Source organism: Mesoplodon densirostris, chromosome 8 (genome assembly GCF_025265405.1).
Source record: "Mesoplodon densirostris isolate mMesDen1 chromosome 8, mMesDen1 primary haplotype, whole genome shotgun sequence".
Classification (NCBI taxonomy): Eukaryota; Metazoa; Chordata; class Mammalia; order Artiodactyla; family Ziphiidae; genus Mesoplodon; species Mesoplodon densirostris.
In genome coordinates, this window is record NC_082668.1 from 17684993 (window position 1) to 17701527 (window position 16535).

Sequence of the window (16535 nt, forward strand, 5' to 3'; positions counted from 1 at the left end):
TTTTAAAATTAATAACAATGATTAGTAATGTCTACAAATTGAATATTCTGAGAAAAAATGTCCAGTTGTGTGTTGATTTCTGTCTTTTATTTCCTTGTATATTTCTTTTTTTTTTAATTTATTTTTGGCTGCGTTGGGTCTTCGTTGCTGTGCACAGGCTTTCTCTAGTTGTGGCGAGCAGCTCCTACTCTTCGTTGAGGTGCACAGGTCTCTCACTGCGGTGGCTTCTCTTGTTGTGGAGCACGGGTTTAGGCGAGTGGGCTTCAGTAGTGGTGGTGCACAGGCTTAGTTGCTCCGTGGCATGTGGGATCTTCCTGGGGGGTTTGAACCCGTGTCACCTGCATTGGCAGGCAGATTCTTAACCACTGTGCCACCAGGGAAGTCCCTTCCTTGTATATTTCTATGAAATCAGTTGAAACTCTTCAGCTAATTATAAAAGTTCTATTTAAGAGATTTCATTTGCTTTGAAATTTTAAGGAAATATCCTATTCCTATCTTCCCCCAATAGTGTAGAGCTTCTGTTTATGGTAGAAATTCTCAACACTGAATGTTTATTAGAATTTTCTAGGAACCTATAAAAGTGTTGATGCTTGGCTCACCTCAAACCAGCTGAAACCAAATCTTTGGGGATGTGGTCCTGGTCATCTGTGCTTTTAAAAGTTCTTCAGGTGATTCTAACGCATAGTGAAGTTGAATCCTATTTGATTAAAATATTGTTGTGGGACCAATAGCCTTCTGCTCATTTAAATGGCCAGAATTCTACCCACTTTCCATCGCTGCAGGGAGTGGACAGGTGATAGGTGTTGGGAATTCACAGAATTCTGAGTTCAAATCCAGATTCTACTATTTACTTAAAATATGATCTTAATCTTGCCTATAAAAGAGACTGAACAATTTTTAGAAGGCCGTGGGGAGAATTAAATAAGACAACTTAAGACTGCTGAGGGTACTAGAGAAGAGGCCAGACTGCATCCATACTATAAGTGGATTTGTCAGGAGAACACTTAGTCCATGCAGGTGATGAAAGATGTCACCTCCCTTCTTTGTTGAAATGGCCTTTGGGGGCAAATACAGCAGTAAAAGGAGGAAATACTCTGTGGCCAAAGGAAAACATTATTACCTAATTATTAAAAAATAAATCATCTCTGGACACACTCTGTACATCATAAAAAATCAGAGAATCTTCAAGGCCACTCAGCCCTTACATCAACTTGGAAGATGCTCCTGTACAGAAATCACAAGGACTGAAAAGGCAAATTCGAGTCAGCTGCTCCCTCCTCACCTTGGATCTTCTTTCCTCCTTAAGGAAATGAGAGAGAGAGATTTAAAAAGAATTCCTGTATTTCTGTGTGGGGTTGGCCAAAAGACCTTCTGTATTCACCACTATCATTAGGACCATTTAGCCTCCTTGGGTCATTGGTATGTTCTATATTGGGTTACCCATGTCAAACAATTTGCAGAAGGCTGCCATCTACAGCTATTCCACAAATGGTGCTTCCCTTCCATTCCCCACCACATCACTTTCCCCTTCACTATCTCATTTTTGTGTATCAGTGTTTGGTATCCCTAGCTCTTAAAATCTTCTTGGCATTCTTTTTACACATTGACCTAGTACACCTTCCATATGGTTGATTGCCCAATGCAGTTTCATTGATTGTATTAATTTGCTAGGGTTGCTATACAAACTACTATGGACTGAGTGGCTTAAATAACAGAAATTGATTTTCTCACAGTTCTGGAGGCCAGAAGTCTGAGACCATGGTGGCAGGAGGTTTGGTTCCTTTTGCAGGCTGTGAGGGAAGACATGTTCCAGACCTCTCTCCTTGGCTTATAGACAGTCATCTTCTTCCTGTGTCTCTTCATACCATCATCCTACTATGAATGTCTGCATCCGTATTTCCTCTTCTTATTATAAGGACACCACTCAGATTAGAATAGGGTCCACCCTAACAACCTCATATTAACTTAGTTACTTCTGTAAAAAGCCTGTCTCCAAATACAGTCACATTCTGAGGAAATGGGGGTTAAGACATTCAACACATGAATTTTGAGTGGGGTGGAACACACATAATTCAACCCATAACATTGACTAAATCATGGATGGAGTGAATAAATGTTTGATGAATACAGAATGTATACAACTCCTTAAATGGTCAGCCAAACTAGAGGCTTTTTAATATGCAAATAAATTTTTATAACCTTAAAAAACTTGTAAACTTAAACTTTTGTTTCAGAGGAAACATCTACTTTTGTGCTTAGAACTTCTAGAAGTATCTTTGTGAGATAAGCATATTCAGTAACCCTGAATTTTACACACAGATTTCTTAAAATATAATTCTTATTTACTTATTTTTTCCTGGAATGATAAAGACAAGATTAAAGGACCAGACACAAATATTGTGGATTGTTTTCCTCTTTGCTTAAATACTTTCCAGCTAGGTCCTTTAGCAGTTATACACGTTTTGAGACAAAGAAAACACCTTTGACATTTTTAGTCTCAGACATCTCCTTCCTAATCTCTTTCGGTGCAAGTGAGTTCACATTTAAACTAGCTTTAAAAATGGAGCACTGTAGGTCCCTGTCTTGGGGGGTAGACTGTGGGTGACAAGCATCCAGAGGTGGCTAAGCTGGGAAAGGGTTAAATGACCTGAGGTCTGCCTTCAGGAGGGCATCACACAAACCAGGAGGGCAATGATTACAAGCCAAATCAAGAATGAAAATGTTAGACAACGCCATTAATTTCCAAAGTGCCCAAGGAAATCAGTGGATTATTCTGGTCTATGGCAAAGGCATGGAATATAGCCATGGATGCTTCCACCAACTGTGGATAGTGAGGCCAAATAGATGATAATAATTATGCCACAAAAAATACCTTTTCTCTAGAATCAGAACTACCATTGAAGACAGGCTTCATAGAGTATGCCCTGATTTAATAGTGAATTTTTATGTGTGAATCATTGGGACTAATATGCACTTTGTAAGTAGCAAACATTTTAAAGTTTCATAAAGAAGATAAAAATTAGCAGAATTGTGAAACTTCTAAAAGGTGTCTCTAACTGTATTTGGAATATTCACCAGGATGGACTGTATAAAATTGTAACAATGTGTATATATGCCAGTTTTGTGTTATAAGCACATTTAGAGAAATGGTTTCTCTGTACCAGAAAATAATTAAATAAAATAATCTATTATCCATGTAACTCATTACCTTATCTTCTAATTTTTTTCATATAATTATTATTGGACTGTGAAATTTATAGCAATGATACCTAATTGGAATTTTCAGTGACAAAGTAAAATTAGATATTGCCACCATCAAACCTGAATTTTACTAGAGATCCATCAAAACAATCTTTTTAAATGTTAGCTATAATCATTTCAAACTTTTTTTTTTTTTTTTTCAGTACGCAGGCCTCTCACTGTTGTGGCCTCTCCCATTGCGGAGCACAGGCTCCGGATGTGCAGGCTCAGCGGCCATGGCTCACGGGCCCAGCCACTCCGCGGCATGTGGGATCTTCCCGGACCGGGGCATGAACCCGTGTCCCGTGCTTCGGCAGGCGGACTCTCAACCACTGCACCACCAGGGAAGCTCCTCCAACTAAATTTAAATCTTAATTATAGTTTTCATTTTAGCCATATGTATCGCTCTGGATATGGAGAAACAGTAGCTGATTAGTAGTATTCCAAAAGTTATTACAAGTGAAGCACATGTTTTAAAATAATGATGACAATGTCTTGGATGTAAATCATTCTGAAGTACCTGAGTTTAAGTTAGATTTAGTAAGGCTTGTTGGAGGAAGGAGGGGGAGAAAAAATAAAATCAGCCACTATTCCTAAAATTTATTTGAAAAGACAAAATTTTAAATTGTATTAAATCTTTTGAAATTTTGGAACTAAATTTTTTTCATCTATGACATGACACTTCACTAGAAACTGCCCTGCATGTCCCTCCATAACTCAAAAATGCATTCCATTGTCCATTCTTCTGCCTTTAATCATAAAGCTGCATCTGTCCACTCATACTGGCACACATATACTTCCACATGTACCACTGTCTCCACCTACTCTTTAGTCTCTAAATGATTTTGAAATCAGAACATTTTTCACTTCATTCACATTTGCTAAATTGTAATTCACATGAGTCAGTTGGAAAGCATATCTCAGTAATTTCTAATGAAAAAGGAGACCCTAGCAGGGAATAAAGGCACATGTTCTATACAAGAAGGGTTTAATAAATATATGCTTTTACTATTCATTTGGGGAAAAATTCAAGAAGCATTCTGAGATTTGGAGACATGTATTTGCCTTTCAGGTATCTTAACACTTAAAAAAAGGCAGCTTTTATGCTTGGGCTTGAATAGCAAGTAAGTGACTCCAGATAACAGTGTTTCCAGCCAGGTAAAGTTCTCACCTGGCAATTTGAAAATTGTGGTTCTGAACAGCTAAATAATCAAGTAGATCTGCAAACCTCTCAATGAACCCTAGCCAACGCTTAGATGAGTTTTCAGCAAACCTGGGCTGAGTTTGGAGAAATTCAAATAAATTTTATGGTTACAGATGGAAACCAGGCCCAACTCAGCAGTTTAAATGAACCTGAAACTCAAGGGCCATCTCAAGGGGTCTGAACCCAAGCAAACCAAAACAAAGTAATGATTCCCAGGGAACACTGGTAGCCCTCAGTGCATCGTCTTGGCAAAAGCTGAGCACAGATTTATTTTATATTATTCAAAAGTGATAAGTGAGAAAATTAAGAAAGACTTCCTAAATGGATTGTCTGGAAGGTCTGTGTGATTCAGAGGCAAAATGAACAAACTTTCAGGCATTGCTCCCTTCACACAAAGTTTTCAGAAAATAATTGAGAACTTTTAACTACTATGATAACTATATAAAGACATTAACAATTAGACATAAGCCAGAATGCCTTTCCCTAAAGTGAATCATTCTGGCCATCTGGATTCAAACCTCATTTCAGGTGTTCTGGTTGACCACCAGGTTCCACATGATATTGGGTCAGTGCCTCGCATGCTTGGTGTAGATGAACATCTTTCTAATTTTGAGAGCACCTGGAATCCAGGCAACTAGAAAAAGAATTCTTTGACTTCTTCCTGGGGGCTTTCATAAATAACAATATCAATAGTTCACAAGAGAGGGGTGTGTGTGTGTGTGTGTGTGTGTGTGTGTGTGTGTATCTGTCTTTCAGTCATGTCTTCTGGAGCATCAAGGAAATGTAGTTAGAAAAATAATTTTTATAATTGAACCAGCTTTTAATTTCCCAAGAAAGTCCATTAATTTTTCATCTGGTTGACTCCTGGTTTCAACAGTTATTAAAGATCAAAGTATCCCAAATTGTTTCTAGAAGGGAGAGGAGAAAAATTATAGTGACTAGTATGTACTGGAAACTGGATATATGCATTTGATATCTGTTTCTTAGAAATTTTGTAAGAATTGAATAAGAAAAACTCCAGTTCCCACTATATAGTGGGAACTTGATAATTGTTAACTCTCTTCATTATATTCATCATCATCATTATCATGTCATCATCATTGCTCTTCTATCTGGGCTCATTGCCAGGAACACCCTTAACTGCCTTTGGCAAAAAAGAGACATAGGAAGAATGTGTTTTCTATGCCTCTACCTCCTAGTTTTCATTCTTGTCCCCACTTCTAGAAGTGCTACTTGCAGTCCACCCACTGGGTGTTCATAAGTATTCTCATGTTCTTCTTACCAACTTTTCTATTAAAATTCTCCTGGATAGTCTCTGTCAGTCTTCCCTTTAGAGAAAATGGCTACTTACCTTTGAATATTCTGTGAAACATGACACAAACAAGTTATTTAATATAATTATAACAAATGAAATTAGAATCTCTGAGTTTGGGACCCTATGATTACTTTCTCTTTTAACATTTTTATTGGAGTATGATTACTTTTTAAAGCCTTTCCCGCATCTCCCCATCCTTGTGATTCTACAATGTGGACAGAGTTGAAAACTACTGCTTCACATAAATTAGCCTATGCTACAGACATCCAGAGATTTCTAATAATTGAGTGTTCACACGCTGATTAAAAGGTTGTTTTGTCACAATATATTTTCCTGCAATGGGTTTTCCAATAGAGACAGAAGGCTGATATTTAATAGAAATCACACATTTTTATGTCAGGTTCCTGTAGGCAACATTATTTGACAATCTGGTTTACTCTGAGACCTCTCAAGTTATCACCCAAGCAAGGAATTCACTTTGGATTGCCAGTGCTCCATAGATCATGGTTTGTGAGCCATTCACCTAGGAGTTTCAGTTTTATTTTTACGCAAAAAAACTGAACAGCAAATTCTTCTCTCATTACCCAAATTGCTTAAGGAGATATCTATAAGAAAATTTATTCAGTAAGCATTTATTTAATTTTCCAATAGTCGAGGCACTAATAGCCAGTGTTAGAAATACAGAATAGACTTTATTCTTTTTCTTATGATCTCAGTAGAGAATAAAACTACAGACAGTTATGTTTACATATAGACATCCCAATCTTGTTCAAACCACAGTCTATGACTTAGAAATCAGAAAAATAAGTTCTCCAGAAGAAAAATATATATTAATGAAGAGTATTTTTATGTTTTTCTCTCCCTGATCAACTTCCAAGACTCCAAGAAATATGGTCATATCTATGGAGTTCAAATGGTAGCCAAAAATATAATCATCCTGTATCACTCCCTAAATCATTCTAGGTCAAGTCAGTTCACAAAGTGCTATTTGCCCTCTTGTTTGTTTTTTAAGCTTGTTTTATGGAGTGCCTACCATGTGCCAAGCATTGCCCTAGCCCTTTCATTCATTATCTCACTTAATTTTCCTGACAATTCTGTGAGGCAGGTATGATTATTCCTTGTCATTTACAGACAGGGAAACTGAAGCACAAAGAGGACTGATAGCCTCGTAAGTGGCCCAATTAGGATCTGAACCTCAGCATTCCTGCTCCAGGGTGTGTATTCTTTTTTTTTTATGTTGGGGGTAGGAGTTTATTAATTAATTTATTTTTGCTGTGTTGGGTCTTTGTTTCTGTGCGAGGGCTTTCTCTAGTTGTGGCAAGTGGAAGCCACTCTTCATTGCGGTGCACGGGGCTCTCACTATCGCAGCCTCTCTTGTTGCGGAGCACAGGCTCCAGACGTGCAGGCTCAGTAGATGTGGCTCACGGGCCCAGTTGCTCCTCGGCATGTGGGATCTTCCCAGACCAGGGCTCGAACCCGTGTCCCCTCTGCATTAGCAGGCAGATTCTCAACCACTGCGCCACTAGGGAAGCCCAAGGGTGTGTATTCTTAAGTGTTACCCTACAGCTTCTGTGCACATTATTGTGTTAGTGGTTCTAGGTAGTTGTGAAGTAGAGAGTTGGTTAACATTGTTCAAGCCTGTATTTGACCAATTTACTTTATTGTGTTTGCTGTTGAGACAAACCTTCTGAACCCCTGAAAGGTAGTGTCCCTTAAAACAGAGTGTGGGGATTACTGCTTTAATGTGTGACATTTGCTTTTCTGTTCTTTCATGTCTTTATCCCTGCTGATCCCTTGTATATACTCTGGTGGTTTTAGACTGAAGATTCAAAAGCACAAGAGGACTCATGACAATACACTCAGGATTTCTGAGTTTTCAGGAAGCTGCCCTCAGGACCTGGCAGGGTCATGTGGTAACAGAATGAATTGCAAAATGTGTGTTCACATCTCAAGTGGACAGTGGTTGGCTTGCTCCTGTTCCCTATCCCAGCATAGGGTCTGTCTAACATCCATCCACCTTGATGCCTTCCTTTTATATCCCAGCTGCTTGTTTTAGTGCTTATGAGTGTAAAATAAAGTAGCTGAAGCATGAGCAAACGTGTAACTAAAACTGCCTCCAAGCCTCCATTCTGTAGAAATGCTGAATCAGTTGGACACAGGTGCATTGTGCCCAGTCAGCAAGCAAAGTAGCTGAGGGAATTTGCAGGGAGAACCATTCATAAGAGTGGTGACCTCATACACACTTATAAGCTGGATCAACTTGATTCCAATCTGAATGCTACCAATGGATGAAATGCATCTCTGAAATCTATATCTGAAATGATTCTCATACATGCCTCCCTCTCCACCTTTACCACAAGCCCTATCACAGTAATCGTAAGCCCTCGTAATCGCTTGTCTATATGATTACAATAACTTCTTAATTGGTCTTCCACTTCTGGTGTCCTTCTGGTCTATTTATCCTCAATAGCTCTGCAAGTGGTTCTCATACTTTACTGTGCATAAAAACCATTGGAAGAATGTGTTGGAAAATGCAGATTTCTAGCTCATTTTTAGTCCCATTTATTGAGTCTAGAAGTGACCCAGTAATCTAAGCAATCTATATTTCTTTGATTAGTCATCCCCATGTAATTTTTGTGCAGATTGCTTTCACTTTGAGAAATTGTGCCAGGCTGTTATCTAAAATACAGTGGTAGCACAGCATGATTTTTCTCCACAAAGAAATGTCTCTCTTTCTGTAATAGAAAATAGGTATGGACTTGGAATGAATATGAGAAGGTACTTTGAGACTCAGAAGACAAAATAGGAAGGTCAAAGGGAATTTGTGGGTCTAGTGTAGATACCAGAACTTGTTCTGATACAACTTTCCTGGGAGATCTGGGGAAGTGACTGTGTAAACAAATAAAAATAATTGGATTTCAAAGATCAGGGTAACGGTGCTGTAGAGCTCCCTGTCTACATGAGGTCACCATAACTTGAGCAGAAACCTCCACTTTCTCTCCACTTAAAAAAAAAAAAAAAACATTTTAGATCAAGCAATGTGATCCTTGCATCAGTGAGCAGGGAAAACATCAGATATAAAGAAGCCACTTACGGGACTTCCCTGGTGGTGCAGTGGTTAAGAATCTGCGTGCCAGTGCAGGGGACACAGGTTCGAGCCCTGGTCCAGGAAGATCCCACATGCTGCAGAGCAACTAGGTTAGTGTGCCACAACTACTGAGCTTGCACTCTAGAGCCTGCAAGCCACAACTACTGAGCCCATGCCCCTTGAGCCAGTGCTCTTCAAGAAGAGAAGTCACCACAATGAGAAACCCGCACACTACAACGAAGAGTAGAGAGCCTGCAAGCAGCAACGAAGACCCAACACAGCCATAAATAAATAAATAAATAAATAAATAAATAAATAAATTTATTTAAAAAACAATAAAGAAGCCACTTCTCTAAATGAGAAAGCCACTTTTCAACAACATCAGTGACAGAAGCAGAAGGCAGCAGAAAACAGATCTTCTCATTTTTCCCCCCTTGGCCTGTAGTCCATTGTTTAGGATCATGATTATTCTCTTTGGAATTAGTTATATAATTATTAGACTAGTCTTAGACTATTGATGGAAGTAGGGTGGAGGTCTAGAGAAAAAGGTTGGAGTCCCTGCTTATCTGAGAAATGGAGGCTTAAGTAAATAAACTTCAATATTAAAAAGAGACATAGCATTATTCATGCTCCAAGCAATAAAGCAAAACATGTCCCTGGTCATGCCATTTCCCTACTTAAAAGCAGTCAGTGTGTCTCCATTGCCTAGTCTACATGGTTCTGATGCCACAATATGACATGAAAGCTTCTTCACAACTCTGTCAACAAATAGTTGCAGCTTCATCTGCCTTGCTCTTAAGTTCATGCAGTTTGGTCATATTATTTTGTGGTTTTTAAATTGCTGAGTGCTTTAAGATTTCCATGTTTCTTTTCTCTTGTTCTTCCCTTTACCTGTAAATTATAACTATTCACTCTTTAAAACAATATTAAATGGAACTTTCTTGTTGAATAAATAACCAAATGAATATATTTTCAGATGAGAAAACAGATTCAGAAAAAAAGAATTTTTTCTTCTGAAGCCAAAAGGTTAATCAGTGCTGGAGATGTGGTTAGAAGTCTGGTTCCCTGATCCTAATCTCTTTCTTCATATGCCGGTGGCATCTTCATTCAGAATGTCATTGATGCCAATCTGATCCAGTTCTGCATAACAATTGTTTACCTGAACCTCAGGTGACCTGCCCTAACTCATGTCTCACCTGATGCACTGTGTGTGTGTTGCCACTGTAACTTAGAGATGCCTATTCACTACAGCTCCTACCACCTTCCCTAGACTTTGGACAGCCCTGGCTCTAACTGTGATAAACTGCCAGTTAGAATAGTTAGAACTGGTCAGTTCCCTGATCACTCTATTGATAAGTTACATATACCAAAAAGAGAGTAACCATTTAAATTATTCCATATTTAGGACTGTTGTAATCCTTAGTTACTGGCCTTACTTTGGGACATGAGACATCCTGAAGATGCTCTGTTCCTAGGGAGGATGAGAAAAGAGCCTATTTCAGGGCCAAAGGGCACAGAAGAGGTGGAAGGGAGTGGACATAAGATGAACTTCACCCAAGGTCCATTTTGCTTCCTGAGCTACAGTTTCCATTTTAGAAAAGAAATCTGGTGAAGTAAATTTTGTAAGGGGGGAAGAAATATAACTTCAGCTTGAAGGATACCTGGAAAGAAAGGAATCTGATTTTAGAATTTAGAATATGAGCATTTTAGCTTGCTGCATTGTCACTTTATTTATGCTCATGCTTAACTCAACTGTAGCTTCTGGGTATTTCTTATGTCATTAAAAACCAATGGTGCAGCCAGGAGAATAGAAAGTAAGATGTTGCTTTGTTCACTTTTGTTGCCATTCAGCATTTCATCTCACAGCCCACAGGGGACCTCTGGCTATATTCACAATTATAGTGACAGAAGTTTAAATAAATGCAGCGGGAGCCCACTGGTTCGTAGTGTAATAAATCTGAACGCATGAATGGAAAGTCTCTTGGAAGCTTCTTTTTCATAGATGTGAAAATAAACCACTGATATTTTATTTTTCTTTAGTTCTGTGGTGGGAACAAAGTTAGGGAGAGAAAACTACAGGCAAAGGTGCAAAGATTCTTTCACTAGAACTTCAGCTAAGTACCTGTCACTTTTTATCCATCCAGTTAGAATTTGGAAAACACAGATTCTTAAATACAGCAAAATACTAGATCTTCTCTCATAAAACCCATTGGAAGTTAGAGCTGTAAGCAGAGCCTTGTTGACTGAGACTAACTTGTTGCTTTTGTAAGTGAGTCACCTGACCTAGGTGTCTTTCTCAAGGTCACACAGCTAGTTTGTGGCATCTGTAGGTCTGGAAACCAGGTCTCCTCACTTGTTTTCCAGTGATTTTTACACCATGCTTCCTCGTTTCCCCTCAACCTCAACAGTTGAATTCTTTCCTGGAGTCTGGGAGACATAAGGCAAAGCTGGAGAGCAAGTGCAGGATAGAAGGCATGCAAGCAAAAGATGTGTACATGTAACACTTTTCTGGTTACAGCACTATGAGATGAGGAGCTCTTGTCTTCACCAGCAGCCCTGTGATCCAAGGGCCCTCTGCAGTTGGTGCAGATCTTCAGATGCAAACAAGAAGATGGCTATAGCCATGGCACACTGCAACTGGAACAATGGCCTCATCAGGGTGAGCGGCACCCCTGGAGATGATCAAGCCATGCACACTGCAATATAAGCTACTGAAGGCTGTTCTGCTTCTGGGCAAGGAGTGATTTTCTGGGGTGGACATCTGAGTCTCAGTGAAGGCTGGTGGTCACATGACCCAGATTTACACAGTCTGCCAGTCCCACACCAAAGCCCTGGTGGCCTATTACCAGAAATACATGGATGAGGCTTCCAAGGTGGAGATCAAAGACATCCTCACCCTGTATGACTAGATCCTGCTGGTAGCTGATCCTCATCACTGTGAATCCAAAATATTTGTAGGTCCTGATGCCTGTGCTTACTACCAGAAATCTTACTGATGAACCCATCATGAGGATCAAGGATCACCTTTATAATAAACAGTGGTTGTAGGATTTGAAGTTTAAAAAAAAAAGTACAAGGAGTTAGCATTGTTTCTGCAGTAAGGTAGATGTCTTGGATGGTCTATTCAAGGGAGTTCACTTAGTCCAACTTAATGAAACCTACATCCTTTATGTACTGAGGAAACACTGGCTACACATACTGAAACAGTATTTCTGGATTATACATGCCAGTTTGAGCAGATGTGGCATGGGAAAGAGCCCCCCAGTTGAATTTTCTCTGGTGGCTCCAGTAGAGCTGTTGATGACCCATCTTACTTTCTCAGATGCAATGAGGCACAACACAAAGAGACATGTACCAGTGGAATCTTCAGAGATTATGCTATATCTGGGACAACTTGCTTTGGTCTCACAAATTGGTTCTGCAGGAATATAGACAGTCCCTCCATTTAGACAAACTGAGGACTGGGGTGTTGAAGTCAGGCTCAGGAGCCAGTAATGGATACTGAGGCAGAGTTCACTGGTCTCTGGGCTTTAATGAGAAGGGTTGAAGGAGATGGGTAGACCTGGAGACTAAAGGGAAGTTACTGAGTTAAAAAACAAGACCATAAATTGTCAACCTGAAGCCAGGCTGAATGGGAACATACAGTTACAGAAGCAATGAGATGGAAATATAATGAGAGAGATAGCTTCAAGTTCAAGTTAAAACCTACAAGGATGAAAGGACAGCTGCAGCACCTTTGTATCTAGCTCCTCCCATCTTAGATATGTGTGGAGAGGTACCTCATCCACATTGTCATACTGACACGACTGTTAAGAGATTCTCGGTGCTTCAGCTCTGATGGAATCAAATTTGTAGTCACTCCCACTCCCCTCACTAAACTTTGTGGATTTCTCTCTTCATGATTATTTTAGCCTGTTGGCCAAATAATGTGGTTGGAACCAAAGGGTTTCCATTATTATTCATGACTTTACAAGAATTACTATAAAAAGACAGTTGACTCAGCATTCTTAGCTTTATCAAATGACTTCACATGAAGCTAGATTATTTTTCTCTTCTTTATGATCTACTTTTCTCCTCTAAAAGAATTTTTGAATTAATTTAAATGTCCTATTTTTAAAATTTTGTATAGACCCATTCAATGACATAGTTCTCCTTTCTACCTTCCCAAGAAACATCATGAATTCATAGTTTAAAACCTTACACATAATGAGATCATGTCATTTTTAAGGTCTTGGCTTCCATAAACAAATTATCAATCTTATATTTGTGAAACTCTCCCTTTAATTTCTTTCTGGGATGTTGTATATCTAGAGAACTTCCTCCAATGCCACCTAGTCTGAGTGTTGATTTACATGTTTTTAAATACAGTGGGCAATTTCTGATTGGATGTCATTTCCAGCTACAGTGAGGACAGATCTGTACCCTAACTTCGCCCCTTTTTTGTGCCCACTTGTACATTCAGTCATGTAACCTTGGAGATGACTAATCCATTCTCACCTAGCATTATACGAGTGCTGAGATACAGTCTGAGTGGTGCTAATGAACCCAATGTTTTGGGGCTGATTGACAGGAGAGCTCCTTATTCCATGAACTACCCCTCATAGAGCCATCTTGGGAGAGTGTACCATGGGTCATAAGGAGAACAGGGCAAAAGGAGCATGGTTGCACAAATCCCAAAATTTCCTTATGAGAAAAGTGATTAAAAATCCTGTTGATCAGTAGTCAGAACCATCATATTTTCAAGAAAGACCAGAACAGTAAGCTGGGTAGCTATGATTCAACATTAATTCATTGCTTGGTGATTTCCATTTCTTGTTTATATTCATTTACTTCATTGCTTTATTATACTCAATTTCACCCTTTATTTCCCACATTGTTATTGTTAATGGTGTAATTGATGAAGTATGCTCTGCTAAAGTGATGTGCATTTTTTATAGCTGTCTTCTCTAGGCACAGTAGAAACCCTAAACAGCCTTGAAATTAAATGTAATATATTTACATCTGTATAGTTTTTATTTTAGCATCTGGAAATCATTTAGCCAGTTATTTATTTGAAAACTGGCCTTTGAGCAGTAAAAGACCATGCATTGAAGTGTGTCTATGCTGAGCTACCGAGTCAAACCCAGGCTAGAAACTGTGATTGAATCCAGACAGGCTGCTGACCCAGTGGAGAAGGGCTGTTCTAACACAAATTGGAACCTTTGCTGATTCATGAAAGATGAGAATCATAATCTCCATCACCTGAATTTCAGTTCTAGCTCCAACCAGCATTAGCAGGTAGACAGCAAACCAGTAAATTCCTTGCTGGTTTTCATGATTAGATTTGAAACCCAGTTATCATGGGGATCCTGGGAGGGAATGTTTTCTCCTACTAAGGGGAGCAGAAATATGAACAAGTTGAGCTTGCTATTAAAGGCGTATGCTGTATGTTTTCTACAAAATTAATCTCAAGGGATTGAGGAGGGGAGTGGTGTGATATGAGATGCTAATTGACAATTTGGAGAAAATGCAAGGAACACACAGGGACAGAGTTTTTGAAGACAATAGATGCATATAAAATATATGAGAAAACCTTTGAAAAAATAATTGCTCGAATTTCAAAATAAAGTTACAAGGTCTAATGTCCCTTAACATCCTGACCAGTACACAGTATTGTTCCATAAACCTCAGTTGCTTCCACCTTACCACTTATCACTTCTCCCTCATCCCTTCTTTCTTGCTTATATCATTCCTTTCTTTTTAAATTCTTTTGGATAGGCTTATTTTATGGTAAATTTTCATAATTAATGGAAAAATTGTTTGATGTACAAAAATGTGGCTTATGTTCTATTTTTCAGAAATGCTGTGCTAAGGTACATTTTGTAGACTATAGTAACTCTTTATAACCTTGTCACACTCAAGCCAACCCTTTATAAAAAGTGAGTATAATGTTGGCTTTCACAATTAAAAAGGAATCTGGAAAACTTGGAAAGGTGTCAATGACAGGCATATGGAAAGCTCTGAAAGGATGAAACTAAAGGACTGGATGAGTCATTAATCCAGACCCTGTTCTCTTACAGCTGAAAAAAACTGAGGTGAAAAAGGGGGAAAATTTTATTACAGTTACAATTTTATCCTTCCTGTTTCCATGCTTCTGAAGTCCACACAACTTGAGAGCTGGACCTCCAAGTAAATGAGTATTGTACATAACAGTTCAAGTGTCATACCTTGCCATAGTAGATGCTCAATAAAATGTTAGCTCCCTGTAGTTGACAGACTCTAAGATGATCCCCAATTATCTCCATTTCCTAGTATTCATGACCTATGTAATCCCCTCCCTCCTTCAGTGTGGGCTAGACCCACACTAACAAACAAAATTCAGTAAGAGTGATGAAGTCCACTTCCATTAAAAATTGCATAAGATTTTGGCTTGCATTGTGCTAGCAGACACTTTTCCTTGCCGGTTTTGAGGAAACAAGCTGCCATGCTCTGAACTGCTCAGTGGAGAGTCACACAGGACAAAGAATTGAGGGTGGCCCCCGGTCAACAGGCAGCAAGGAATGGAGGCCTTCAATACAACAGCCTTCTAGGAACTGAAACCTTCCAACACCATAGTGTTTGGTAGCAGGTCATTACCATTTGAGCATTCAGATAAGATCCCAACTTTGAGTACCACCTTCATTGCACTCTCTGTTGAGATGCTCTAAGATGCCCAAAGCCCTTTGCTTATATTTCTGGCACATTGAAATTATGAAAATAATACATGTGTATTGTTTTAAGCTGGTAAATTTTGTGGTAATTTGTTACACAGCAATAGGTAACTAATATACACCATCATATCCCCATCCTTCCCCAATTTATGAGACCAGTTTTGCTTCTGGAGCCCTATAAAGAAGTTTTCTCAATCTCCTTTTACTAAATCTTCACCCTCTGCCACCATTTTGTCTCTGGATGACAGACTCTTTGTACTACATAGTCCATCTTTCTTTTTTTTTTTTTTTTCCTGCGTTTGTCTTCTCCCTTGAATCCCAGACACCAAGATGAAGTCCTGGACTCCTTTTTCCTGCTACTGGACCATCCTTAAGAAGATAGGATTTTCATTAACTACTTGCTGTGTTCATTTGCTATAATATATGCCCAACTTTGCTTGAATCAAAACCTCAGATCTTGGACACTATATAGAAGAATGCTACTTAGTCCTTCCCTGCCCACCTTAGATTATTATTTCAGATCCTTGTCTGTAGAATAATTAGTTGGTGGTTATATTTCTAAATCTATATTCCAGACTTTACCTAGTTTTTCTTTCAGATGCATCCAAACTCCTGATCTGATGCACAGTGTTATATCATTGAATGAAAGTATTATTAACAGTGTCTATTATATCACTGAATCAAAGGCTTAGAGGCAAAGCCAAGACCAGATTGGATTTTCTTAGCCCTTGTTAAACAATCTTTCTACAACTTTTGCAGCTTCCTTGAAAAGATAAAAAGACAACAGACCATCTGGTGCAGACAAAATAAAGATAATCAATGATGATTTTCAAGTATATTCATAAAGGTTGTTGCTTTTTTATTTCCACTAGGGATGGAAGAAGAGAAAAGGTGCTTAAACTGTGTGCCACATACTGAAAATTATTTATTTTGGCAATATTTTCTTGACAATGCTGTGAAAATTCCTTCTAGAGTAAATTTCTTTCTACCTAGGATATG

At 38.8% G+C, this 16535-nt stretch overlaps 2 pseudogenes; one reads left to right on the plus strand and one right to left on the minus strand.

Annotated features, from left to right (window-relative positions):
* The first annotated feature begins 11409 nt into the window (after positions 1–11409).
* On the plus strand, positions 11410–11843 carry LOC132495167 (small ribosomal subunit protein uS9-like; annotated as a pseudogene).
* A 142-nt stretch (positions 11844–11985) lies between these two features.
* Positions 11986–12156, minus strand: LOC132495368 (small ribosomal subunit protein uS14-like; annotated as a pseudogene).
* Positions 12157–16535: the final 4379 nt, after the last annotated feature.